Genomic DNA, 27,973 nt, shown 5'->3' with positions numbered 1-27,973 from the left:
ATAACCTGCAAAACCGACCGTTCTTGATATCTCCTTTAATAATCCTCCTGTCGAAAAAGTGCACATGAAAATAAATGTTTTAAAAATGAATTTCTGTCAAGTTTGATCGATTTCCTGTTAGGTTGGCCTTGAACTGTATATAATGAGGAAGAGTAAAAACACCATTTCGGTTCCCTATAAACCACCAGTCCATTCATCGAACGTGATATGTTATTGATCTTTAAATCCTACCTTTGGACATGTGGGTGCTAAATATAAAGTTTGGTGAAAATATCTTCAGTAGTTTTCAAGTTGTAAGAAATACGCTTTACACGCACCCGCTCTTTAGTTAAGTCCGGTTGAACTTGGTACGAAAAACGGTCCGTTAATAACATCTCCCTTATTAATCCCTGTATCTAAATGTTGCACATGAGAAAAAAGGTTTAGATATTAATTTCTACTAAAGCAGATAGATTTACATTAAGTTTGGTTGTGTATATTTTGTAGGAGTGTAAAATCACTGTTTTCGTTTCGTATAAACCCCCAATAAATTCATTGATTTAGAAACAATACTTGCCCTAAAACCTACCCAAGGGCAGGTGCATTCTAAATATCAAGTTTGGTGGAAATATATCCAGTGGTTTCCTAGATATAGACAAACAAACAGACAACAAAGCTAAAAATATGCAGATTGTCATTATTACACCTGAAACGGATAACTGTATGGAAATTTCACCAAAACAGTCAATGTACAGACACATTTTAGAAGTGCAGACCTTGATTTCGAGAGTTACTGCTTTGAAACTGAACGACATATCTGCAAACGGACTTCACCATCAGAAGCCTCTTTCAGTGTTCTACATGGTTAGACCTATGACATCTTCTCGTATCTCCTATATTTATGGGTTAGATTGAGTTAGAGTCATTGAATGGGGTGAAATTTCGTACAGTTTTCACAAAATACTTTTTATTTTTGATACTCATGTGACAGCTAGAATCATACAATTTAACTATCACATAACCACTGGCCATGTCAATGTGCGTGCCGAATGTCATGATTCTATCTTTCCTATAAGTGTGCCAAATGATAACATATACGTATAAAAGTGCAAAATTAAATTGAAATCGAGAAATACAGCTCTATTTAACGTATAAGGGATAGAAATACGAAAAAAAGATAGGACCAAAGTTGCAGATCTCTCCAAAATGAAACGCGATTGTGCTTTCTGATTTGTGATTCGACTTACCGATTAGCCACCAATTATCCCGAAACGAAGGTCTGCACCGTCGTTAAAATTGCATACATATTTCGATATTTTCCGGGGCCAAAACTTATACTTTTGCATAGCATAGTTTAATTCCTCAAAGGAATGTGTGTCCAGCTTTCAGGATTAGCACTCGCATACATAGGGAGTAATTGAGGAAGAAAATAATACAGTTAAGAAAGTTGAAATTAATAGAAAATTGGATTATAACTGAGGACAGTCCGGATGACGACAAATGTGTAAATACCAAGTGAAAGTACTGGAAAATAAAATTCCCCTCAATAAATTATTCTGGTGTCAGTTATGGATATAAGAAAGTGGTAACAGAGGAGAAATTTAGGCGCAGGAATTCTTAGGTAAACAGATAAGAAGATGACTAACGATGTTGTTACTTAAGCTATTCGATGGCGGTTATAACCTCCATTGATATTCCGCAATATGCCGCAGAATGGCCGATTTACACCTCTATTGTTTTCTACCTAAGGAATAACCACGAATTTAAAGGAATGATGAGGAAAGTGGCAATACGCAACTTCGCTGCTGGCAAGCAGTCAGAGACGTTGCCATGGTAACCTGTAGGTTTGTTGTAGGTTTGTCGGTCAATGCAGAACATGATATCCGCAGAAAATAGTAAATTTCTCCGTCATTTGAAGAGAAGGTAAATTATGAACACAACGAAAGTTGTTTATATGGAAGAGACGTTTTTCAAACGGTCCACGGAGTTTCCTCAAAATCAACAGTATAAAAAATGGAGGAATACCATTATGTTTTTCCCGTCTATTCAAAGATTTAAAAATGATATGCATATCGAAACCTTCCTTGGGATAAGTATGCTCTAAATATGAAGTTTGGTTGAGATCTATGCAGCCGTTTTACCATGATGGTGGAACAAACCGACAAACAAACAAACAAACAAACAAACAAACAAACAAACAAACAAACAAACAAACAAACAAACAAACAAACAAACAAACACGGAAAATAAAAACCACAGATTCGGTCTTGAGTTCACCTAAAACGGATAATATCTGAAAAATTGGCAAAACAAACGAAATTACAGACAGCAGACTCCCTACAACTTTATTTATATTGATTAATTGAGTATAATTTCGTTGCTTTTTATTTAATGAATTATTTATGGTGTTTGTCTCCTTTGTAAAATATTTTTAATTATTAAATTTGATGTGGTTTAAACTATTTATGGTGTTTCTTGGTGTTTCTCATCAATTTTTCTGTCTTATTCCCCTGGATCCACCCTTCTGTCAAGGTATCTTTTGACATTTGTTTTTGCCCAGATTCCATCGATTCACTGTTCTGTGTCTTGTGTTTTGATCGAGGCCTAACCTGAGTAGTTTGCATGATTTAGCGCTGGGATGGCCTCTAGTCTTTGTGGTAGTACTGGCAATCGGAACTGAGTGTTTGCGGTGTTGTGCCGTCAACTGTTTCGTCGTCCATACGTTCGATTTTCGGTACGTCGCAATCGATACAATATGTTGTGTGCCTTAAGCAAGTTCGCAAATTAGTAGTGGTATATGTATTGTTTTTATTATGAACATCGTGCAAATACATAGTATTTTCAGTATGGTCTTAAAAATACTCCACTACTTAAAAAATATTGGAAAATGATAGTGATTGGCTAAGGGGGTGGGGGTGGAGAAAATAGCTAACTACAAACGTAAAAAGGTTATGTAAACTGTGACAGTTTGTCATGATTTCCATCTAAAACGTCTTTGAACAAACTTATACACCACGGCCAATACTGTGTCCTTGAAAAGCTCATTACAATATCTCAAAATTGATGAGGCTCTTACTATTTCTTTGTAAAACACCATACAAGCTCGTGACAGCTATGAGTGTGGGACCTTCCGTAATTGAATGGTCATTAAAAGTTGATATTTTGCAATTGTGACCTCGAAATTAAAGTGTGCTAAGAATTTTTATTGCTAGTCCCTGCCATTGATACGGATTTACGTCTAGTGAGGTAATGCTCAAGGCACACAATATATCGTATCGATAAGGTGGAACGATAATTATTGTCAATTTCTTAAACTATAAACAAAACAGTTACTTAGAGGTGGTCATTGTGAATCAACAATAACGGTACTTCAAATCCTCTTTGAGGTGTAAGTTTTAAGAAGTCTGATTCTAAACTACATTGAATACAATGAGGTGGATTAGATAAAAGGTTATCACAGCCTCTCTTACGTTAAAACTCTTCATTTTATTCGAACGCTGTTAGAATACATATTGATACGAAACTGCCTTTGAAGTGTGCGTGAGCCAATGTGTCAGTCATCAGCTTTTCACAGCCTGAAGCATTACCGCTGAAATTCCGAGGGCAAAAATTCTCTGTAGCATCACATACATAGCCGCCAACTGGTTGACAAAGGAGTCTGGGTCACATATAGAAATGTTGCATTGATCCTCTTCTCGTATATTTTGTAACACTTCAATATATATATATATATATATATGTGTGTGTGTGTGTGTGTGTGTGTGTGTGTGTATGTATGCATTCGTCCCATTTTGTCCAGCAAACGGCGATATTGCTCTCGTCAGACTCACGGTTAATATGAACATGCAATATTAAATTTTCTTGGAATCGACTTGTGTTATCTAGGAAACAATTGGAATACTTCGACGAAACGAAATATAAAGACATAATATTCTTGAGAATATGACATAAAAGCTTATAAACGAGTACATTTTAAAGAAACATGTGCATCACATTTAATACTTATAAGTAATTCCGACTAGAGCAGATAATCAAAGCAAGTTTTTCCTTCCTTTCTTTCAGCTCCTTTTCTTATTAACTGATATGTCACTCTGCATGAAATGAACGAACACAATTTCATCATTTCAACAGCATTGCTTGTCTATAAGTAGCCGTAGAATTCATATGCAGTAATTATGAACAGAATGTGCATGCATGTAGGCACCAAAGACCTTTATAATAGGCACTTAAGCATACAAAAAATTAAACCCTTACAGTAGATATGCATTAAAAGTAAAAAATAATAAATGTATTTACTTTTTTGAATAACAACTTCTTTCTTTCTTTCTTTATTTCTTTCTTTCTTTCTTAATCGGTTTACCTTCCATTGTTATTTTTTCCCTCGAACTCAGCGAGGTGGTTGTGGTGGTGATAATTATTTTAAGAGGAAGTACAACTAGGCAACCATCCTCTATATAACACTAATCAGAGAGAAAAAAATGGAAGGGATCCGACACTTCAAAAATGAAGGTATCGGTCAAAGAAAGAAAAGGGCAACGAAGAGCGTGAAAATTAAAGACTCCCTATCCCTCGGAAACGTAATAGCGTCGGGGTCGGAAAAGAACAAGAGTTGACCAAGGGAGGTCGGGTAGGATAGATGAAAGTGAGGAGCCTGGCACAATTAAGTGGAAGCAATTCCAGGACTTATCTACATGCCTCGTAGTAGCCAATCCACGCTCCAAAGTTCAGAGCCTTTGGGGTCCCTTTTAGTAGCCTCTTACGGCAGGCAGGGGTACTGTGGGCGTTATTCTACCGCCCCTACCCACAGTGAGCAACTCAGCGAGGGATCCCACCTCTACCGCCTCAAGGGTAGTGTCCTGGAGCGTGAGACATTGTGTCGGGGGATACAACTGATGAGGATGGCCAGTATCTTCCCCAGGTGGCCTAACCTGCTATGCTAAACAGGGGCCTTCTGGAGAGAAGGTGTATGGGAAGATTGGAAGAGATAGACAAGGAAGAAGGAAGAAAGTGGCTGTGGCCTTCAGTTAGGTTCCATCCCAGCATTTGCCTGGAGGAGAAATGAGAAACCACAGAAAACCACTTCGAGGATGGCTGACGTAGGAATTGAACCCACTTCTACTCAAGTAGACCTCATGAGGCTGAGTGGACCCCGTCCCAGTCCTCGTACCACTTTTCAAATTTCGAGGCAGAGCGGGAATCGAGCCCGGGCCTCCGGGGGTGACAGCGAATCATGCTAACCACTACACCACAGAGGCAGACTTAAATAATAATTATTTTCATTATTTGTAATACAAGACCAAACTCGGTAGCTGCAGTCGTTTAATGGCGGCCAGTATCCAGTATTCGGGAGATTGTGAGTTCGAACCCCACTGTCGGTAGGCCTGAAGATAGTTTCCCGTGCTTTCCTATTTTTACAACAGGAAAATTCTGGGGCTGTACCTTCCCACTCCTAGGCCTTTCCTGTCCCATTGCCGCCATAAAACCTATCTCTGTCGCTGCGAAGTTAAGAGATATAAGAATATAGGTCCAAGAGAATGTGATATTTAAGTAATTCTAACCATACTTTTACTGTAGAAAAAGACTATTGCTGGAAAATACAATAAATACGTTTACAACAGTATATTTAAGAACTTCTGCCTTAGTTCAGGTTTTTATAATTTAATTTCGTGTTGCAATTTTTAGTCGAGTGCAGCTCTTGTAAGGCAGACCTTTCGATGATCGTGGGTGGCATCTGCCCTTTGTAGGTAACTACCTGTTATTGTGGTGGGGGATAGTGTTATGTGTGGTGTGTGAGTAACAGGGATGTTGGAGACAGCACATACTTCCAGCTCCCGAACCATTGGAATTAACCAATGAAGTTTAAATTAGCTGAACCAGCCGGGAATCGAACCCGGTACCCTCTGAACCGAAGGCCAGTACGCTGACCATTCACCAACGAGTCTGACTAAATTCAAGTGACAATACACCACTACAATCTTTCCTTCGATATTTTCGGCTGGAAAAGAACACGGTTTTTCAGTAAATATCAGCCTGTATGCTGAAAACGAACAATCAGCATCACAGCTTGTAATTTGGAAGAAGTTAAAAAGAGAAGCTCTTTAAACTTTTCCCATTTTTAATCAAGATTTGCTCTGGTGCTTCAGTGCACATGCCACTTCGTATATGTAAATCAGTCCTGTAGTCATCTGGCACACCCTACTGAACTACCATTAACAAAAAATCAAATCACCCAGGGACCCAAGTAGCATATAACAGCTACACAGACTGCTAAGAATCCCCACGAAAAAGTAAATAAATAAATATGTACATCAAAAATAAAGAAATGAAAGAAATCAAAATAATAAAACAAATTACATTGAAATGGCGTATGACTTTTAGTGCCGGAACTGTCTGAGGATATATTCGGCTCGCCAGGTGCAGGTCTTTTAATTTAACAACTGTAGCCGACTTCCCCAGCGCTGGCGAAGTTAACCAATGGTGGTTAAAATTCCCGACTCTGGCGGGAATCGGACCCTGGCCCCCTGAAGCTGGACAACAAATTGAAAATGCAAATAGGTAGCGAATAGATACAGCCCCATAAGTGGTAAGCAAAAAAGGAAAATAAGTGAAGAAAAATATTGAAAATTAAACTTTAGATCATAACCATTACGTAATATTTACACATTTGGGATGTGAAATTGTTGAAGTTGTATATATCTTCAAGAAATTTAAGTTAAAAACAGCTTTAGAACTAATACAATATCAGAGCAAATCTACAGTTTCTAATATTCTGTCAACGGAAAAATTTGTTCATACCAATTCGGTAGTATAGATGCTCATTTATAATGACTGTGTAATGATTTTCATAGGAAGGTGTGGGTGGACACTAATACAGTGATACCAAGAACATTACGAGGCTATAACAAACAACAAATATTGCATTTTTAGAGAACATGGTTAAGATAACAACCATAATTATCAAGGTACTGAAAAACCGAGCTCGATAGCTGCAGTCGCTGAAGTACGGCCATTATCCAGTATTCGGGAGATAGTAGGTTCGAACCACACTGTCGGCAACCCTGAAGATGGTTTTCGTGGTTTCCTATTTTCACAGTAGGAAAATGCTGGGGCTGTATCTCAATTAATGCCACGGCTGCCCTTTCATGTCCCATCTTCGCCACAAGGTCTATGTGTGTCGGTGCGAATAACGCAACTCGCAAGGTACTGAAAAAGGCACGAGGTTAGTTTTTAAAGGTAACTACGGTTTAGAATTAAATATTCGTGAAAATATTGAAACATTTATGGCACAGATAAAAGAGATTTTGAATGAAACCACTATAGTGTTCAACCTTGACATGGCACAATGTCACTTGCTGCTACTGTAGTTCACTCCGGCACGAAGCAGAACGTCTATTTAATATCTGCCCGACAGCTTTAACAACATATCCAGGCAGCCCTTCTAATGGTATTTGACATAAAAAAAGAAAATTCTCTAGTTTTAAGTTCATGTAGTCACTGTCATTCGTTTTCCTTATTTATTTTAAAGTTTATTTATTCTTGGCTGCATTTTATCTTGACGATCACCTATGCGGATTAGTTTCTTTTAAGTCACTTTCAATCAATGATAATGGACCTTAGTGTTTGAAAACCGGTTCTGAGCTAAACATGTGTGTACTGATACGACTGTTTAATACTAATGATAATTTTAATACATAGATTGACCACGCCTTGGTAATAAAATAATAATAATAATAATAATAATAATAATAATAATAATAATAATAATAATAGTAATAATAATACCGTGATTGGTATCATTGGGAACAGTAATTGTAACAGGTCAGAGCTGTGCTGCCATAACTCTTCTCAGATTTAAAATTCGAAAATTATAACCACACCGAATCATACGACCTAGATCGACTGGTACGGAAAGATACGGAGTGGTACATTTCGTGCATACTCGGTCTCTACAATTACTCACTCATACGTGTAGGTAGGCGACCAGCCAGGGAAGTTAGTTCGCAATAAATAGTACCAAGTTTTGTATTCACTTCTTGGTGCGTGTCTCATTTCATCCTAAGTCCGACTACTGTGCCTGACTTGATAGACTTGCGTTGCATAACGTTGTCCTGAAAACCTTGCGGGACAGTCCCCCACATGCCTCCAGTCGTATTTGTTTGGTTGATCTTGGTTGCATACGAAGTACTGTGGGCCGCTGATGGTGCCGACCCATGGAAATTGATAGTTTCCCAAATTGCGCGCACCACCGCAATTATAAAAATAATGCTGACCTCTAGCAGGAACGGGAGAGAGACAGTGGGTGTGAATAGTGGAAATGGTGTGGCGAGGACGCCTTGTAGCTCAGAGTGACCGTTTGGGGCGAATGGAAGAGCGCTCTATTTCTTGCTCCTGATCAGCCCTAATTTATCTCACTCAAAAGATCGCGGAGAACTCACAGCAAAATTGCGCACCTGATAAAAATTCACTGATATTTAAAATAAGAGGATTAACATATAGACACATCCTGAAACTTATAAGATTTTAGTTTCAGGTACTGAACCCGTTTAAGTTTTAACGAGCATAACATCCCAGACTACTGGAGCACCACATCCGGTTATATTTACATCAAATCGATTTTTCGGAATTATGCGGAAGATTGACAGAACAAATCTTCATCTACCGAGCTCGATAGCTGCAGTCGCTTAAGTGCGGCCAGTATTCGGGAGATAGTAGGTTCGAAACCCACTGTCGGCAGCCCTGAAAATGGTTTTCCGTGGTTTCCCCATTTTCACACCAGGAAAATGCTGGGGCTGTACCTTAATTAAGGCCACGGCCGCTTCCTTCCCACTCCTAGCCCTTTCCTGTCCCATCGTCGCCGTAAGACCTATCTGTGTCGGCGCGACGTAAAGCAAGTAGCAACAACAACAACACATCTTTATCTAACCTAACAAAAAAATTGGTCTTCACAATATATGAAATGTTCCATTATCACAACACATTCACATGCACACATGCGTATTCCTATCTGATCATGGAAATGAGCTATTACCGTTTGTTTTATATCAGTGTCGGAGCAGTAATTGTTGCTGATGTATTGAAAGAGCCTTAGGTTCAATGGAATAGAATACATGTACTGACTGTCACCACTTCTCATCCAATGCAAAGCCTGCAGTACAAGAAGGCGTGCTAAGAAAGATACGTGCTTCATTCGCAAGCAGAAACAATCCTACGTTTTATACCCTCGCCGATAATACTGAACCCAGATTTTTAATGGATATTAGGTCGGTCGGTTGGCTGTATCACTATGATCCTCCCGATAAGTAAGTGTGTGTGCAAGTGTCTGTGTGAGATAGAAAAAAGGACTGAAGTAACGAGATAATAAGCTGCATATTGTGTGGGTGTGTAACTTAAGCTTAATTTAGGAAATAGTATAAGTAGTAAAATTACCGAGCTCGATAGCTGCAGTCGCTTAAGTGCGGTCAGTATCCAGTATTCGGGAGACAGTAGGTTCGAACCCCACTGTCGGCAGCCCTGAAGATGGTTTTCCGTGGTTTCCCATTTTCACACCAGGCAAATGCTGGGGCTGTACCTTAATTAAGGCCACGGCCGCTTCCTTCCACTTCCTAGCCCTTCCCTGCCCCATCGTCGCCATAAGACCTATCTGAGTCGGTGCGACGTAAAGCAACTAGCAAAAAAAAAAAAAAAAAACAAAAAAAAACCAAGTAGTATAATTAGTATAATTAGTAATATGCAACCTTAATATTATTTGTTGTATTGTGGTTAAGCGTAAGAGAAGGCCGTGTGCCCTAACTTCGCCACATGAAAGAAGCCATAATAAATAAATAAATAAATTCGTCTGAAGCACGTAGAAGTTTGACAAGGGATACACGGAGGAACTTCATACGACACCAAACTGTCATTACTGCAAGAACATAGGCCCAATGCATGTAGTGTCAGATTAACAGTGGGTGTATTGAAATCCACTTTCATAGACGAATGAACTACTACGTACCGAGCTCGATAGATGCAGTCGCTTAAGTGCGGCCAGTATCCAGTAATCGGGAGATAGTGGGTTCGACCCCCACTTTCGGCAGCCCTGAAGATGGTTTTCCGTGGTTTCCCATTTTCACACCAGGCAAATGCCGGGGCTGTACCTTAATTAAGGCTGCTTTTCCTAGGCCTTTCCTATCCCATCGTCGGCATAAGACATATCTGTGTCGGTGCGACGTAAAGCAAATAGCAAAAAAAAAAAAAAAGAACTACTACGTGTTCTCTTTATTCTTCTATGCGAATGGGTCACTTATGACCACAAGGAATCAATATTATTTTTAGCTTTTCCTCCTGGCTGAATAGTTTTTCACTTTCATCGATTATGTATGTTCTGTTCCTCCGACCAGGTACGCCGTGTTGGTTTCTTTTCAGCTTCCTCAAATTCCCTTGTGTGAACAATTTCCCGATATTTGGTGATGCTAATTCAGTGATCCCTTTCTCTACTTGTTTATACCATTATGATCTCGTACGTTTGATTTGAAAATATTTGTATATTTGATAAACAAGTGAGGTGTTATTCATTCTTTCCAAAATTATTTAAAAGTGAAATCTTCGTAGTCTACTTGTATTAGTAAGTTTAGGTATTTTAAAATATATTTACAAGTTGGATTTGGGGTAATGTATTCAATTTTTAATTCTGGGCCCTAGATTCATTTTAAGAATTTTACTTACCTTTAATCATCATTCCTCTATGGCATTTTATGAGGAATATGTTTAATACATCTCATATTTTGCGATGAATTGTGAGGAATCCAATAGATCCTTCCGGGCTAACGAATTAAGGATCTGTTATAATAAAATCACTCCGATTTGAATACATAGAGAATAGCCCCGTTCCGGGCCTAGTTATAGACGTCAGATGTTTGAAAGGAGAATCACCCCAGTCTTATTGCGGAACATTATCTAGGTGTATGAAGGTGAATGGGAGTTCTATCGCAGTTCTTACAACTGGATGTAAATGTTACGATCTGTACATCCTAGTCATATTGCTAACGGTTGATAACTGTAAGCCAGTTAAACTGTCTTCATGTGCTGCCCATTAGCTATCGATTTTGTGCCAGGCAGTCACTTCATTCTCGACTGTTAGACCACTCGGCAACCGATAGCACTCTGAAGTGGAAATCTTTCCAAGATTGGACATCCATTAGAAGAAGTATAAAAACAATGTCAAAGACAGAAACTGATATTTATATTAATGGACATTCAGGTTAGGAAACCCACTTGATGCCATCCTGCTGTAAGAATATTAGAAATAAGTCTGATAATCACTACTATACCGAGCTCGATAGCTGCAGTCGCTTAAATGCGGCCAGTATCCAGTATTCGGGAGATAGTAGGTTCGAACCCCACTGTCGGCAGCCCTGAAAATGGTTTTCCGTGGTTTACCATTTTCACACCAGGCAAATGCTGGGGCCGTACCTTAATTAAGGCCACGGCCGCTTCCTTCCCACTCCTAGCCCTTTCCTGTCCCATCGTCGCCATAAGACCCATCTGTGTCGGTGCGACGTAAAGCAAATAGCAAAAAAAAAAATAATCACTACTATAATAAATTATCCTTCCGTATAAGGAAGCAGTTTACGTGATCAGTTGGTTATGGTCTGGATATTATTGCCTGATAATGATCCAAGGTGATGGTGGCTTAAGCCCAATGACGTCGTACGTGTATATTCTTGACATATTGGGTTCGAGCTATAAATCAAAGAAGAAGAAAATATTGATGAACGGGCAAAACCGAGACGAGCAACTGAAGAGAAGTCACGCTGCCCCTTGGACAGAGAAGCGTAAGCAGGCCCACTCACAAAGAATGAGGGAGATTTGGGCTCTAAAGAAGGATAAGTTCACGTCAAATGCAACAAGAGTTAACGTGTTCCTTGATGGCATATATTCGTATATTATAATAATATGAGAAAGGAGACATAGAATAAATGTAAGAATACATTTGAAGATTAAGACTACAAAAGAAAAACATAGTAATGTAAGCTACCACTCCCATTCATAGAGGGATAAATAAATAAATAAATAAATAAATAAATAAATAAATAAATAAATAAATAAATAAATAAATAAATAAATAAACAAATAAATAAATAAATGTTCTAACGTAGGCCGAATAAACCTTGAACCAGCCCTCATATCCTGCTAAACTCCTCTGACTGGCCTGAAATCGAACTCGGGGCTTATGGGAAAGTTTCAGGAGCTCTATCCCTGGTCCGTGAATTAATTACGCGGCCCATAATCCTCTACTTACAATTAATCTTCTAATAATTAAATTACCGGTATTAAGAATCGAGTTTAAATATCGTATTCCTCTGCTCATCTTTCCTTCATTGACTGAGTTTTAATGTTGAAAATATGTTTTAGCAGACAAAGTAATGGTCCCCGTACCACAAAAAAATTAAAATGAAGCAACTTCCTCAATTTTGCCGAAAGATGAAGGTCTAAAGTGCACGGAAAGATTTAAATTTTTGAGTCTTGGATAGCTCTACCAGTCTAAAAAAAGAAGTTTCGAAAATTATTTTCCGACTAAATGCAGTTCCGGAAACAATCTTAAACCTCTTGTTTCCTTCCTCGTTTTCATTTTGATTCAAATCCTAGTGAAATTAATTAAATTACATAGTTTTTACTGTAATGTAATCCTTGGTGCAATACCCTGGAGTCTTTTTCGATTTTTGAAGAATGTCCACGCTGAATGTAGTTATAAGGGCTCAAGTGACACTCTGCGCTGTCTCACATTAGCGCTCGTAGTGGTAGATAAAGGCAAACTGCCACTCTAATCGACTGGATAACGGTGATTAAGGAAAGGATGGTAATTTTTAGGAATGAAATGGCGTATGGCTTTTAGTGCCGGGAGTGTCCGAGGACAAGTTCGGCTCGCCAGATGCAGGTCTTTTGATTTGACCCCCGTAGGTGACCTGCGCGCGTGATGAGGATGAAATGATGACGAAGACGACACGTACACCCAGCCCCCATGTCAGCGAAGTTAACCAATTATGGTTAAAATTCCCGACCCCGCCGGGATTCGAACCCGGGACTGCTGTGGCCAAAGGCCAGCACGCTAGCCATTTAGCCATGGAGCCGGACTAGGAATGAATAATATATTTTCATACTTTATTATATTTTAATTACCTACAATTAGTAGCTTATATCGATATGATATTTCCAACATTGAGTTGCACTACCCATTTCAGTTTAAATCTGCAATTGCCAGTCAGCCTTTGCTTTGCGATTATTATTATTATTATTATTATTATTATTATTATTATTATTATTATTATTATTAAATCTGAAGGCTAGAGGTTAATTGTTACATAATTTTACCTCAGATCGAGCGGGGTCTCCTACAGGCAAGTCTACGTCGCATATTCCCCCGACAGCTGCAAATTGCCATTTATATGTTCATCAGAAAACAAATCTCTAAGTTTTGTTTACCAGGAGGTTTTTCAATCTCTTCTGTTCCATTGCTTCACCTCTTATATCATTTGTGTGAGACCCGTTCCTTCCCGTCGATGACGCAGCTAGTAAATGAATGAAATTATGATGTTTATTAAAAAAAATTAAAGAGTAGTGTAAAGCACTGAAAGCTTACTTTTCTATTTTTTCATGTCTAACTTTGTGCCTGTAGATTACGAGGTATCGCGTGGTCAGCACGACGAATCCTCTCGGCCGTTATTCTTGGCTTTCTAGACCGGCGCCACTACCTCACCGTCAGATAGCCCTCAGGTCCAGGTAAAAATCCTTGACATGGCCGGGAATCCAATCCGGGTAAGAGGCATGCACGCTACCCCTACACCACGGGGCCGGCAAAATATATTTTAAGGCATTTAAAATGGATGTTTTCATTCACAATTTCCAGAGTTCTACCCAAAATTTCAAGCTGACAATGAGATATCAATGTAAGTTGCGTCATTTCTGGATTACACTGTACCGATCACCTTTGACTGAGTTAAAACACAGCATAACCATCCATTGGAATGTTACGCGCAGTCAACTCTAAAACTACCAACAGGGAATATGCATGCTATTTGCTCTGGTTCCAATTCATTAGCTGCACACAGACCGGAGCCATGCATGAGAAATGTTGTCGTGGCATTTTTAACTCTACCTGCTTGAATACACACAGGTCAAACATGGCACTGTACACATATGTTCCATTTCTCTCCGTACCATGTATAACGTTTACTTTTGATACAGCACTCGCTCATTATCTTCAAAGATGTAAGGGCGCATTACCCACGACCTGCCGATTTCGCGTCATTTGTGGTTGTGGGTTCGGATCCCACTGGTGTCTGGTTGGCCATTTCTTTCTGTACGTAACATCTCTTCAACACGTACTAAATATATGTAACACGACCTAATAGGTTGAAAGTCGGTTTCGATTACAATGCGGTCGTGAAAATTCAATATTCATTGACTTGGCCCTCAATGGGCAACTTAAACGCACTCTACAGTGTGATGGTAGTAGTACCAGACCGGTAGCTAAGATCCTTTCCAACTGAACAAAGATGGCCTAGGCCACCATAGCTCAATTGGTAGAGCAGCCGACGCAAAATCGGGAGGTTGTGGGTTCGGATCCCACTGGTATCTGGTTAGCCATTTTTGTTCTGTACGTAACATCTCTTCCAAACGTACTAAATGTATGTAACACGACCTAATAGGTTGAAAGTCGGTTTCGATTACAATGCGGTCTTGAAAATTCAATATTCATCAATAATAATAATAATAATAATAATAATCGCAAAGCAAAGCCTGACTGGCAATTGCAGATTTAAGCACTTTTTGCTAGTTGCTTTACGTCGCACCGATACAGATAGGTCTTATGACAACGATGGGATAGGAAAGGCCTAGGAATGAGAAGTAATCGGCCGTGGCCTTAATTAAGGTACAGCCCGATCATTTGCTTGGTGTGAAAATGGGAAACCACGGAAAACCATCTTCAGGGCTGCCGACAATTGGGTTCGAACCCACTATCTCCCGGATGCAAGCTCAGATTTAAACTGAAATGGATAGTTGTTCGGGATTAGTGTTGATATAGGGTTTTATTGTGTAGGATTAACTGGGGCGTCTGCATATCACCCTGTGAATAAACGTATTCACAGCCACAACAGATTTATTGCCCTCAGCCACACAGCATAAATAATACAATATCTGTTACAGTCATGTCACCATCTTCAAAAACAGCAGTCTTAGAGGTTGACCGAAAATATGGCTTCCGATTGAGATAGCTAAATACAATTCAGGAAACTCAATCGTCAAAAGTTACCAGCGTTTCGCCCCAGTGCGGCATGAGCTCATCAGTTGGGTACCTCACCTTCCCAAGACACTGGCCTGCTAGCACGCTGGTAGGGACACCACTGCACGCTGTACATTTGATAAGCGCAATGCAGTGCCGACGTACTGGCGACTCGTAGTTTCATTTGAGAGCCTTACAGTAAGGACACACGTTACTCAATTACCCTATATGTGCTGTCGAACGTTAATCAATAAGCAGGTTATAGAAAATGCGCTTCGCATTTTTTTTTTCATGCCATGGAATCAGAGTCTCAATTGACATTGAGTTTAAGTTCCTAACAAATTTATGTCTCACTCTATCTGTACCTAAGCGCCTGTCCCTGATCAGCATCGTTCCGTGTTTCGTTTAACGACGCGTAACTACTTCGTCGTTCTGTTAACGCCTGAAAATACCCCTCCCCGGTTCGGATTCCGCGTCTCAGTGAATGGTATTCTCTGACATTTTCCTTTCGAGCCATCCGCCGATCCTCTAATTCTGTTTTTCTTGCACGTACCCGTCTAATCCGCTGAGAGCTGAGTCTGGCCTGGTGCGCAGCATTATTTCCTGCCTCTGTCTGCAGTGAGTCTAGCCTTGTACTCAGAAGCAGTTTCATGTGCTATTCTTTACGGAGGAGGTACAACTGCGCAAAAATCTCCGTTTAACACTAATGAGAAGGAAATTGGAAGACATCACTTACTTCTAAGGATGAAGAACTCAGAGAATTAGAGTATGTGAATCTTTATGTGATCCTGTAATCATTAAGAGGGGAATTCCTCGAGGCAGTATTATTGGACCTTTATGTTTTCTTATATATATTGAACCCTTTAGGTCCATATTGAGGGATACCTACCTTCCTTACCTATCAGCAAAGTTCATGAGATCTGTCTCTTGGGTCGTATCGGGTTCTTCGTCACTTGCTGAGGTAAAGGTAGGGTTCAGTAATTCTAATCTATCTACTGGAATGAAAGGTCTGTTTAAAAGATTCCTATTTATTCAGGAAATTTTGAAGCCTTCTTTTATGTCAATGGTATCATAGAAGTCAATTGTGTCCACTGGACACCACAATCATTTTTACATAAACGTCAGAACACTGGTGTGAGACTTTAACGTAACTGCCTGACGGGCATTCTTACTAGAAACCATTGTCTCAATTATTAATCATTTAAGAAAGAAAAGTCTGGAAATCCTTAAATTCGGCTTCCATGTGAGACCACATGTACCATCATAGTGATTCGTTATGGTCCAGCCCTCGTAACACGAACTCTGGACTCTGGGTATAATTAAGGCCGTCCAATCGGTGTGTGCCACACAGTGGTTCTACGGCATGGACCCTTAATTGAATCGATGTGACCTGCGTCTATGTCATGGACCGACATCTAATCTTCCAAGTTACTTTAAAGTCATTGTGGATGATGACCGCAAGGAAAGGATGCTACAATGGCATATGGCCCTAATCTAAGTCACTGAGGTTGATGACCCCTGACCATCCAAGTTTCTAGGCTGAAGGCTAAACACAATTAAGTTACATCGGTTGATGACCAAAGTTTCCACTTTACTATCCCCAGCACATTCACTGCCCAATCAATCAAAGTTCAATCATTACAACAATAGCAATGCTCACAAACTTTGTGGCAGTAAAATCCATTTCCTTCGGATATGTCCCTTTAATCGTTACTTTATTTTTTAATATTCCCCAGAAAACAAACTAAAATTTCCAGAATGCATCTCCAAGTTATTCGCTTGATTAAAGTTATTTCAAAATGCGGTTTCACTGAATTTAATAATTAAATAAATTTAAATGATTTAACGAAATGTTAAAGAGCAGTAAATTTTATCTCCGCGGACTCTGGTTTCTTCACAAATTCCTACGCAGCTGTGATGTAAATTCAATATTGCGATGTGTATCTGGCTGGAAAAGAATTGTTACATAATTCATGTCCAGTTATATATCTTGTCCCCTGATCTCGCATTTTTAAAATCTAATCTAGTCCTAACCGTTATTAACACTTGGATATCCTAATAATCTACGTACAAACCAAACAACTCGCCATATAATTACGATGTCATATCTCGTCATTACCATTTATGAATTTTGCACACCCCTCACAGACAAACCGATCATCACAGCCATCGCTCTATATTTTGGACAACCCTGAATTTGGTTACTCTGTCCCTTATACTCAAAGTTCGTGATTTCAAATGTTCATTACGTCCCCAATTACAGTATTTCACAATACTTTGATCATTACCGGCTATGAATTTCAACTAAATCCAGCATTTTAACGTTTTCCCTGGCCGAGAAATACAATCTCAATACCAAGCCTGTCCCGTTATCACAACTGAGGCCTCTCGCCCCCCAAGCTCGCTTGGCAGTTATATGAAACACCTGGTTTACTCACAGTTGACTGGCTTCTCAAAATGCTCTCTTTAAACTCTGCCGACAAATTTAAACAAATACGATATTCTAACCAACAAAATGCACAGATTATGCTTCAAGATGCCCACACTAATTATACGCGTCGCCAATTGATACCGCTATGGATTTCTATGAATTTCTTTCCATTCTCAACATTATAAAATATTCCTCGGGCTATCATGTCCCGGTTTCAATGACAGGACTCTAACCTGATTCGCAGATCTCATCTCAACTCATATAAAACATTCCTCGGGCTTCCGTGTCCCGGCTTCAATGACAGGACTCTAACCTGATTCACAAATCTCATATCAACAAACTAACCTCTGTTTCCCAGCTCCACAATTATCATCGACAAAGAACTGGAATAAAATCCTCACTAGAAATCCCGACGGCTAATATCGCACAATGCATTACTCATGAATAACTTCGCATAAATGATATCGTATTTAATAACTTGATTTTTAGGAGAAATGACTGAAACATTCTACTAGATCTTTTTATTGTCAGTCAGACACAGTTTAAAATGGGCATAGAAAAACGTGTCTCTCCGTGACCAAATTCATCACCCTAGGTTCTCACCCGACAGCGCGCTTCCACTCGATTGAAAATGAGTAACCATGGATTATTATTATTAACGTCAAATTGCAGACAGAAAAATTTACGTCGAATGAACATCTTAATTTGGCATCACAAAATATAGGCAGTATACTCACACGGATGACGATCTACATTGGACGTGATATCACTTCGGAACCCTATTCAATAACTTTTTACAACATTATACGGCACTCGCAAGACTTCAAAAATTTATCCAAGTGGGAAATAAAACAAATGACTCTTTTAGTCGTACTCTCACATTTACAAAACTTAGTAGGGGTGACCTCTGCGTCGTATATCCCCATTCAAATACACTTTTAGAGATCACGAGACAAGATATAAGAGGTAGTAAGATGGAAAGTCACCTATCTCATGTCGTCACGCCAGTGTCCGTCATAGGGCTCACCTGCGACCCTGGCATTTTATTTAGCCATTTTTACATTCATGGCTTCACAGTTTATTATTATTTTCTTCAGGTTTCCTGGAATAAAGCATAAAAAATACCCTTCACTTGTTTGTTGAGCGCACACGATGGACTATAATTATTTCCGCACACGAATTCTTAATCACATTAGAATTTATTCAGTACTTTGACCGTCCTATCTGGTAAAATTATTTCACTCAAGAAAACTATCTCCTCACGGAGTCAAGACCTAGCCGCAATGGCTGAAATCTGCAGTTGAACTCAGTCTACTTTCGTTGTTTGATTTCGCAGAGCAGCTCAACAATTTTTCGTCCGCTTTGTATCACAAATGCCGGAGAAGGAGACTTCGTCATGGCGTCCCTTCATATTTATAGCAGTTACCCCCTCTCTTCGGATCTCTCCCTTTGCCGCCAAGAAAATTTCTATAAATTTTCTGACTTACCTAAACTGTAATTTCAAGAGTTTTGAAAGTGACTACATGCTTGCTACATTTCTGGCGGTAGTGTTCATGGACATTTAAAATTTTTACGGGTTCGATTTGTGAGATGATTGACCTCCTTTGATAGGCACTATATTTTTTTGACTTGGCGTGGTCACGCCATGTACACGCGCTTTGAAATAGTTCATAAAAATGACTTGAGATACTTCCGCCGTCGACACGTGTGGTTGACGTCACGTACCCCAGAGCGTGGGACCGAAGGTAATCACCCCCTCGTCACGTGTCAAATCCATGCTATCAAGAATCCAAATTTTAGTTTAATTGTTACATTATGCATAATGTTCTTAGGGCACAAAGGTCATGGGTTCAATATATATATATAGGGTGGGGCAGAGTGGACTCCCTAGTTTCAATAAATCACTGAAGAGCGTGCACGTGAGTAAGCGGAGTGGGAGTAGTAGCATTTGGTGGGGGGAAAGACGCCATTTTAGTAGTCACCATGCCGTGGACTGACGAGCATCGTGGTTTTATGGTCGAAACGTTTTTAAAAAATAACGATAGTGTGGTGGCGACGCAGAGGGCATTTCGTAGGCGGTTTGGTTTGAATCGTCATGACAGTGTTCCTGAAGCTAAAACCATAAGTAAATGGATTACAAGTGTACGGGCGACAGGGTCTACACTTCCTAGAAAACCAGTCGGATAACCAAGAAGTGTGAGGACACCTGAGAACATCATGGCGGTGAGAGCATCTATTGAACAATCCCCATCGCGCTCTGCGCGGAAACATGCTGCTGCTCTTGGAATATCGCCCAGAACGGTAAGGCGAATTTTACACTGTGATCTTCATTTACACCCCTATAAGATGATGGTTGTTCAAGAATTGAGGCCAGAAGACTTTGTTAAACGTACAGATGCTTGCAATGCAATGTTAGCTTCTTTACAACCCGGTGCTATTCTGTGGTCTAGTGATGAGGCCCATTTTCACCTCTCGGGCACAGTAAATAAGCAAAATTTTCGTTACTGGGCAGTTGAAAACCCACGCAATCTTCACCAAAGTCCTCTTCATTCACCAAATGTGACTGTGTGGTGTGCTGTGTCCTCCATAGGCATTATTGGCCCCTACTTTTTTGAATCGGAAGATGCAACCGTTACTGTGAACGCTGTGCGCTATTGTGAGATGTTGGAGAACTTTTTCTTCCCCAAAATGGAAGAGTATGGTGAGGAAATGGAAGCCTTTTGGTTTCAACGGGATGGTGCCACGGCTCATACCGCCCGTCGCTCTCGCCAACTTCTGCAAGAACAGTTTCCCGGCCGCGTGATCCCATTACGAGGGGATGTTTCATGGCTCCCTCGATCCCCCGATTTAAGCCCATGCGATTATTTTCTTTGGGGTTACCTCAAATCTGAGGTTTATAAAGTTCGACCAAGGACCGTGGAAGCACTTAAAGAAGCAATTGCTGATGTCATCGCTGGAATAACGCGAGATATGCTGCGCAGAGTTTTTGAAAACTTTATTGAACGGCTGAATATGTGCGTCGCTCGTCAAGGTCGTCACCTGGACGATATCATTTTTAGAACCAAATGAAAAAATGGCATTGTATGTAGATTTCAGAAATAAAAAGCTTTTGTAATAATCTCGTACGGTTTTTATACAGTTAACCCATCAAATCAGGGAGCCCACTCTGCCCCACCCTGTATATATATATATTGTACCAGGAATACTGTTCTAAGTTAGAGTCCCCGATGTGTGAAGTTATGTTGCCCGCCGAGCGAGCTCATCCGGTAGCCTACAAGCATGCCAGCTGAGAGCGACGAGGAGTTGTGACGTCACGAAATGTGGAATGCGGTCAAGGCCACGTTGCGTCAGCCGATAGAATGTTCGATTCTTTCCATCGATAATATGTTTTAAGTGGATTAAGGTACAAGGAGATGAACTACGTTGTCATGTAGCCCAACCTTTTATAATTATGACTCCCTAGTTTGAATGAAATATGTTAAGAATTAAGGGAGATATTAGAAATAAAACAGTCACAATTTCTTGGGGATCCCGTATAAAAGGGCCTGTCAAGCCAGTCTACTTTGTACCACAGTCGAGGCCATTGTTGTTCATTCTGCCGCCGTGATGTAAGTCGCCAGTTCGACTCTCCGATGAAAGTTTAATTCCGCGTACTATTGAACTCTGATTCTACAACGCATCTACAAGACTTAGAGGAATTAAAGTATCATTAGCGTGTGGTAATAGAAGTTGCGTATGAGTTGAGACGTGAACAGTGAAGGTGTTTAACCATTTAAAGGAAGAGTGTGATCCGAACTTACATTTCCTCGCTAGTACGACATTACGCTACCAAGTACTTAAACGTGATTTGATGTTTGAATTACAAGAAATGATGGGATTTGAATGACAGTGCTTAAACTTTACAAAGTGATTTAACATTGAATGCTAAAAGTGATAAAACTTTGTCGTTAGTGAAACGTCAAAACTGAACATAATTTTGTATTTAACTCTAACAAGTGATAAAACTGTGCTAATAGCGAAATGTAATTCAGTATTTAAAACTGTACAGGTGATTGAATTTCGTGATAGTAAAACATCAAGATTACTCTACCAAAGTGTTAGAACATTTCATCAAACTATACGTTTACGTTGCAAGCTACCGACACAAGTAGTTGAATTTAACAGTGCTATCGAACTTAGGATTTATTTTTCAAGTGACCAGATTCTTAGAACTATGGGTAAATAAACTGGTGCAGTTAACATTTCTTAATTATCCAGATAGGACTTGTGTTGAACCCAGGACGGTTCCAGAAATTACAGTGTTTTCGTTTTCGCCATTATTCAATCGTGAACGGGACTAAATTCACAGAATAGATTCTTTAGTTTCATTTTTATTTCAAGACTTAATTCGAACTTGAACTGTGTAAAGTTTAGAAGTGGAATATATTATTTTCTACGTCATTATTCAGCCGAAGTTCTCATATTTAACTTTCATAAAGTGACTTATTTATTTCCCTTGGCTGATACATCACAGATTTAATTATGAGTTCAATTTAATTTATTACTTAACTCAATCCAATAGTAATCACTGTGTACGTCAAGTTCAGTGATATTACATCAAAATTATCCATTTCAATAAAAATGTGAGGGAAGTTACCGCCACTTGTGATTGGTTTAAAATCACCGTTAACAATAACTTTGTGCAGATCAAACACTTTAATAGTCTATTTCTGATCCTAGTGCAGTGTTATACCCAATACTACGAGTGCTCCTAGATCATCCAGATATTATAGATATTCTAGACCTTCTAGAAATTCGAGATATTCGAGACCTTCTCAGAAGATGGTGCCACTATGAACGAACATTGCCAGGACCACCTCAATCAAAGGAGAAATACTCATTGTAACAGCTGTGCTGAAGTGATGTTCAACTATGCGTTTATTTTATGAATAAACGTTTGAGAAAAATTATCAACATTCCAATATACTTATTTTACTTCCCTCTCCTCTGTAACAAATGAGACAGAGACCGGACACCCCTGTGTCGAGTCTCGTGTTCAGGTAGCCGATGTAATCAACATTTACTGTTACAATATATATATATAATACGAGTAAAGAACTGAAATGAGAGATAAGACTTTTTGCGGATGATGTTATCTGTTTAAAGTAATAAATAAGCTACCAGATTGTGAGCAACTGCAAAAAGACCTCAAAAAAGTCGTGAGATGGACAGCAGGACGATAAAGGGGGTTACAAGTCATGTTGTGAGTTTCAGTAATAGGAAAAGTTCTCTGAGTTGTAATTACTACATTGAAGGGTGAAAGTTCCTTATGGGGATCTATAAGTACATAAGTGTTAATATAAAGGAAGATCTTCATTGGAGTAATCATGTAAGTGGTATTGAAAATCATTAGAGTATGGTTCCAGTGTTTAGTGTATGGGACACTCACCAGAATTACTTGATTCGGTAACTGAAAAAATCCAAAGAAAAGTAGCCCGATTTGTTCTGGGTGATTTCGGACTAAAGAGTAGCGTTACGAAAATGTTGCAAAGTTTGGGCTGGGAAGACTTGGGTGCTTCTCCACTAAGTGGTATGTTCCGTGCTGTCAATGTGGAATAAGCCTGGAATGACATTAGTAAACAAATAAGTTTGAGTGGTATTTTTAAAAGTAGGTAAGATCACAATTTGAGGATAAAGTTGGAATTCAAGAGAACAAATTGGGGCAAATATTCGTTTACAGGGAAGGGATTTAGGGATTGGAATAACTTACCAAGGGAGATGTTTAATACATTTCCAAATTTTTTGCAATCATTTAGAAGAGACTAGGAAAACAACTGATAGGGAATCTGCCACCTGGGCCACTGCCCTAAGTGCAAATCAATGTTGATTGATTGATTGATTGATTGATTGATTGATTGATTGATTGATTGATTGATTGATTGATTGATTGATTGATTGATTGATTGATTGATTGATTGATTGATTGATTGATTGATTGATTGATTGATTGATTGATTGATTGATTGATTGATTGATTGATTGATTGATTGAACATATCGGCAAAAGAAGGGGAAGGGCCACGAGGGACCTGAAAATAGTGGAATGAAAAAACTCCCTACTAGAAGAGAAATACAGACGCAGGAGTTTTCAGTGAAAATATAGTAGCCGAAATCTTCTGAAGTCAAAGGGGATGAACTTCCCATAACAACTCTCTTGAAGCAGGATATTAATATTTATGTTATTTATACACTCAAGTACTCACATTTTCTCTCAAGTAGATACGTTACTAACCTCAATTAGAAAGTAACAAAAGAAATGTAAAAAACATTACCTGGGTGATCGTTACATGTCATAATGGGGCTACTTAAAGAACGCAACAAAGAATTAGAAGAGAAAAGTTACTTAAGTATTGTTCGTCAAATCTGTTTTTGGAATATGCAAACAGTGAGATCTTCACCCGGAATACCTAATAAAAGAAATAGATGGTGTGCAGAGGAAAGCAGCAAGATATGTAACAAAGGATTTCAGGATAAAAGTTAGTATATCAAAAATTTTACAGAAAATTGTGTGGGAAGCTTTAAGTAAGAGAAGGGTGAAAACTAGACTTATATGATTATATAGAGCCTATACAGGAGATGAAGCATGGGGAGAAATCAGTGAGAGGCTTCAGTTAGAAAATAATTATATCGGCAAGGCTGATCACAACTATAAAATTAGACAGAATTTTAGCAGAAATGATTGGGGTAAATTTTCATTCATTGGGATGGGCATGAACGAGTGGAACAGTTTACCGGGGAAGTGTTTGATCCTTTTCCAAAATATGTACAAATATTTAAGAAAAGAATAAACGGAAACGGAAAAAAGAAATGTTAGAGGGCATTCGACCTGTGTAGACAATTCTAATAAAGAATGTTTGTGAATAAATTAATTCCATTACCTTGCCTATGGAGACTTCAGAGCTGAAGTAGGGGACTTCCTGTAGGAGTGACGTACAGTGGGGCTTCGAGGGCCCTGGTACCGCTACGGTAATTGTAAAGGCCCTTCAGGAACTCCGAAAAGCAGTGGCAAAAGGGGCTCTGGTTAAAACGCAGCAGGTCGTTCTGCAGGTTAGGTACCAAAAAAACAATGTACATTTAAATCTTATAACAATGTTGTATAGTATTTTTTGAAGTGGTTCCACATACTGTATATGAGTTGATTATGTGTGTAATTTGGTAAATAATATAAATTTATTAAGGTAGAGCCGTGTGTTTAATAGATAAAATGTTAATGTAAACTGTACAATACTGTATTTTAGGAAATATGTTTTCTTTTCCTTTTAACTTAAAATGTACTTGTTGAGAATAATGTATTTTTGTGTGTAATTTGCCACCGAGGTAGATACTTCATTTTAAAATAAATATTTTGATCTGATTTGATTTGAATTACATAATGCCGTAAAGTTCCGTTTGCTCGGAGCGAAATTAAATTTGGTTACGTTCAACGTCATAAAAGACTTATACTGCTAAATATACTCGTTACAGTAAACCTGGTTGAAGCTCAGTGAACTAACTGTTGCTTGTAACTGTCATGGAGTCTGACACTTCGTTGCTTTCGCATTTCTATCCTATCATTTAGCCGTATTATACGTTCATTGAGATGATGCGTTTATTTTTCGTTGCAGAAATATTCTATTTATTTTGAGATAGGTACCCCAGCCTTTTAATGGCATAACTTCAGCTTAATTATGCTACAGTATAATTGTGGACTTTAATTCTTGCTTAACTTCCTTACGTGGTACCCTTTGGTTACATACAGTTATAATTTTTGAAAGTAGCTATGCAACAAACAAAACATATCCCGTAACTACTCAGGGACCACCATAAGAAGTGACTTTCATAGTAAGTCCGTATTTTTATTTATTTTTTTATTAGGGTTGTTTATAGTCGCTTTAACTCCAAGGTCTTATCGCGACTCTTACATATGATTACAGAAGTCCGTATTGTCAACCTTAACACGTTAGGAGTTCTTAATGGTTAGGAAATTCCACTTATATCATTCTATACATTTTTCTTTTTTAATAAAAAAATGGACATTTCGTCTCTCTTATATGAGACATCTTCAGCCTTTATACAATTATAGTAAAAATCACATAATATTCCTGATAAATCTACGAGTGGATACGAATCAGTCAAATCATGCACAAAAATAACTGAAAGCAGTTCATAATGTTAAAATATCTTGTGATTAAAATATTATGCCATGAAGTTAGTCTGCTGGAAATTGTAAGTTACATTGGATTTATAATTCTTCAATTAAAAAGTTCAATATTAGAGTAACAATATTCTGAATACAATAATATTGTAGTAATACTGTAGGTGACTAATTTAATTATTGATGTTTTGAAGCACTTATGTTTGTAGTGGAATGGGGCTTATTTCATCCAGGTGGAATTTCTTCAATGTATTGGTTGCGTTGCCGGAAAAACCAGGCAATAGGCAAGCCGGTCAAAGGAGAGAGAGACAGAGAGAGATAGAAGAATGGTGCGAGGAAATTCATTCTCACAGTCCTCAATATGTAGAATTGCATGGATACTTGAGAATTACTTAAAATACTTCTAATAAAGGAATAATTTTATAAATAAACACACAGGAAAGTTATTCTTCCAACAGGTGGTATTATTACTTACGCCTAAAGAGGCAAGGCAAAGGTAAGAATCTAAAGCAGAAAACGGACGCGGAAAAGAGTGAGAGTAACAATTGTAGCAAATGCCAGAAAACATCTTACAGTGTGAAGTAATGGGCTACACTCCACGGTACTGTTCAAATATTAACAGCGACGCTTAGCACTATTCGAAGACGATTGTAACCTACAACAATGAACCGTGAATTTTGCCCATAATGAAAGCCTGACCCCTCTCCCTCTTTCTACCCATCGAACAACCACAAGGGTGTCCGTCACTCGCGACAGAACATAAAACCCGTAGATAACAGTAACTTTCTCTGTCATTTGAAGAGTAAGCGAAATTAAGATCGGAAAAATTAAAGTTAAATGGAGGAATGTTTCACATATTATAGGCTAGTCAACAGATTTTACAGAAAATCAATCGTGTGTGAGAAAACATAAATTCCTTGTCTTCCTATAAGTAGAGCCCTGCACGGATGCGGATATCAGCGGATTTAATGTCTTGTCCGATACAAATTGTATGGCAGTGCGTATAATTTTGCTGATAATTTCTAACTAATGACGTTTATTGATATTCATTTAGGTATTGCTTGTGGTTAGGCGACCCTTGACATTGGTATGGGAGGATAGTGATATACAAAGAGCCTTTAGATCATAAAGCCGTAAATCTGACCTAAGCCTAGCTGGCTCCTGTCCTCAGTTAATGGAGGTAAGGAACAAAGGTTAATACGTCGGTAGTTTCCGCAAGAGGAGGTCCCACATGAACCTGTTACTGTAGGGGGTCTGGTGCCAGTTGCCAGGCCTATTGTATTTTGTTAACAGATCTATCCGTTTCAATATCTTGGGCGTAATATACTGTAGTTAAATATTTACAATATCCGCGAATAACTATTTTCTTTGATGCGGATAACTATACCACGGATTTTTAGGTGGGAATAGGTTAGAATGCAAATTAATTTGGTTTGTAGGAAGTGTCATGCAACCCGTTGTACCACAATGAAGGAAGAGTAGCATAAATTCAAGGAGTTCTATAGGCTGTACTCCTAATATCTATGCAAATCTCGTAGCATAACCGTTGTACAGTGTAGGGTATACTTGTTACTGGCTAAAGTATGTTTGCATTCTAACCTATCAGTACCTAATAATCCGGACTCTACGGATAACCATTCGCGGATGCGGATGCGGGTGCGGATGAAGGAAGTGCGGCTGCAGAGCGGATACGGATATTACTTTGTATATCCGCGCAGGACTCTACATGTAAGCTCCCAGTATATTCAGAGATTTTAAAGTCATATGCATATCAAAACTCCTCGTGGATGAATAGACTCTTAACATGATTTGGTCGAGATTTATTCCACCGGTTCCCCGTAATGGTGGAACAAACAAACAAACAAACAAACAAACAAACAAACAAACAAACAAAAACAGGCACGGAAGCTAAAAAAACACCCATGTGGTCTCGAGTAGACCTAAAAACGGATACCTGCCTCAAAAATTTCCAAAATCAATGAATTTACAGACTGTGGATCCCAAACAGTTTTATTTATGTGAATAAACTTCTTATTTTACAATTGGCTTAACGTCGCATCGACAGAGATTGATCTTATAGCGATAATGGGACAGGAAAGGGTTAGGTGTGGGAAAGAAGCGACCGTGAACTT

Source organism: Anabrus simplex, chromosome 4 (genome assembly GCF_040414725.1).
Source record: "Anabrus simplex isolate iqAnaSimp1 chromosome 4, ASM4041472v1, whole genome shotgun sequence".
Lineage (NCBI taxonomy): Eukaryota > Metazoa > Arthropoda > Insecta > Orthoptera > Tettigoniidae > Anabrus > Anabrus simplex.
This window is presented reverse-complemented; position numbering follows the sequence as displayed.